A 2,801-nucleotide genomic window follows, 5' to 3' on the forward strand; every position below is an offset into this window, starting at 1 on the left:
CACACACATACACACACACACATACACACACACATTCACACACACACATACACACACACATACACACACACACATACACACACACACACATTCACACACACACACACACACACACACAGGCAGCACTTCCCCTCCCTAAGGGGGCAATCACATTAGAATATTTGCTCAGTGCTGGTTGTCACATTTTAGGAAGGACATTGACAGTACCTAAAGGAATATGGGCAGGATTGTGATGCAGAGTAGATTTCAACTCAGCCACAAAGAACAATGAGTTAAACTCACAGAAAGACCAATTTCAAGTTGATCAAAAGACAAAGTTCCTATTGATTAGAGTTATCTTCAGATGGAATGAGCTATCTCACAACTTAGTGAGTATTTCCTCATTTGAAGTCTTCAAGTTGACCCTTGAAGTTCTCCTACGGGCAATGTTCTAAATGGGGATCCCAGTTCAGGTATGAGTTAGACTAAATGATCACTGAAGCCTCCTTGAATTGATATTCCATGATACATGCCAGGGTATAAGAAGGGGACCCTGGAAATCATCCAGTACACCCCTTCTTTTTCTAGATGAAGAAACTAAGCAGTTTTTACATCTTCCTCGGCCCTTCACAGTTGCCTGACCTCTCAGGTCCCACACTGCCCCTCGTCCTGCCGCCCCCACCGCCATGCCCCGAAAAATCGACCAAATGAAAGACTTCCTGCTGACAGCTAGGCGAAAAGATGTCAAATCTGTCAAGATCAAGAAAAGACAAGGATAACTTGAAGTTTAAGGTTCGCTTTAGAAAGTACCTGTACACATTGGTCATCACAGACAAAAAGAAGGCAGAGACACTTAAACAGTTCCTGCCTCCTGGTTTGGCTGTGAAGGAGCTGAAGTGAAGGAATCATTCAATGTTCCACCTGTATTAAAATGTAGGGTGGAAAAAAAAGAAACTAAGCACAAGAAATATGAAGCTGCTTATGTAAGGACACACTGGTAGTAAATTAACACATTAAGGCTATTTCAATTATCATTTGATTGCCAGTCAATAAACATTTATTCAGTGCCTGCTATGTGCCAGGCACTATGGTAAATTCTGGAGACACAAAAAAAGGCAAAGATAATCCCTGCCCTTGAGGAGCTCAGAGTCTAATGGGAAACAGTATGCAAACAATTAAATAAAAGACATATCAGATAAATTAGAGATGATAAATAGAAGAAAGGGAATAGAATTAAGAAGGATCAGGAGAGACTTTAGTAGAACATAAGATTTTAGCTAGGACCTGAAGGTCTTCAGGGTTGCCAGGGGTACATGAGGAGAAAAAGAATTCTAGGCATGGGGCATAGTCAATGGAAATTCTCTTTATATCATTTTATCATTGGATTGTAAAGCAGTACTCACTTTGAAATCTTGGGAGCTAGGAAGCCTAGATTTACCACTGCCTTCTATATAGAAGTCAAATTCCCACTGTCATTAAAAAAAGAATGAATAAAAAATGTACTAAATACTTACTGTATGCTAAGTACCTTGCTAGGTACTAGATACATGCATATGATGTGAAAATAGCTCTTTTGCTCAAGAAGTTTTATATTCTAATAGGGAAAGAGGGTAGTGGAATGGAGGAGGGAGATCTATACGTAGAGTAGTGCTGGCCATGGAGGGGAACATTGGTGCGGAAAGTTACAGGGATGATCAGTTGGGCCAAGGGGAAGAGGGTAAAAGACTCCTTTCAGGTGCATTGGCAGAACTGATCAATCAAACATTCTGAAGCAGAATGTAGGATACTTATATTAAGATGGCCAGAAAGTAGGGAATGAATTAAAGTTTGAGTGCGCTCACCTGAGATAGTTCAGGTTGCTGCGCTTCATGCTTGAAGAGTACCAAAATGACATCACTATGTCCGGGTCCAGGTACAGTTCATTATCTGATCTGATAATTACCATCTCAGAAAGTTCTACCACAGATCATGCATAAATAGTCCATATTAACATTTGGAGTGGAAATGCCTTCAAATTTATGTATCTCATGTTGCTTTTGAGCTACTGCAGTTCTACATTGCTCATAGAGCACAGCACCTTCTTTGATGTGGGCATGCTATGTTTGGGCAGTCCTGTACCAGTGTCTCCCATGTCTCATGATTGATTCCACAGAGACTTCGAGTGTCCTTGTATTACTTCTTCTGACCTCCTTGTAAGCACTTGCCTTGTGTGAGTTCTCCACAAAATAGTCTTTTAGGCAAATATATGTTTAGCATTTGAACAGTGTGACCAGCCCATTGGCAATTGCACTCTCTGCAGTACAGTTTGAATGCTTGGCAGTTCAACTCAAGAAAGAACCTCAGTGTATAATAATTTATCTTGTCAGGTGATCTTCAGAATCTTCCCAAGACAATTCATATGGACGTGATTCAATTTCCTGACATGACACTGATAGACCATCCAGGTTTCACAGGCATAAAACAGTGAGATGAACACAATGGCCCTGTAGATCTTCAGTTTGGTAAACAACCTAATACCTCATCTCTCCCCCACTTTCCTTCAGAGCTTCTCAAACACTGCACTATCTTTGGAAATGTATGCATCAACCTCATCACCTATGTGGACATCCCTGGAAAGTATGCTGCCTGAAATAATTGGTGAAACACTCATGATTAAGCAGAGGTATGGCATCAGAGAAGAAGTCTGGGACCTGAAAGGACTTTGGTCCTCAGCATACCTGGTGAGCCTGTCTAGCCCATGACAACCAGAAGATTTCCTGATGTCTCCTCTAAGTGACCTTGTTTTATGCTATTCTCTAATTGCCACATTGACAAGTTGTACC

At 41.1% G+C, this 2,801-nt stretch overlaps 1 pseudogene; it reads left to right on the plus strand.

Annotated features, from left to right (window-relative positions):
• The first annotated feature begins 665 nt into the window (after positions 1-665).
• Positions 666-912, plus strand: LOC110203233 (large ribosomal subunit protein eL38 pseudogene; annotated as a pseudogene).
• Positions 913-2,801: the final 1,889 nt, after the last annotated feature.

The sequence above is a fragment of the Phascolarctos cinereus genome, unplaced genomic scaffold (assembly GCF_003287225.1).
Source record: "Phascolarctos cinereus isolate Bilbo 61053 unplaced genomic scaffold, phaCin_HiC Scaffold_7;HRSCAF=346, whole genome shotgun sequence".
Lineage (NCBI taxonomy): Eukaryota > Metazoa > Chordata > Mammalia > Diprotodontia > Phascolarctidae > Phascolarctos > Phascolarctos cinereus.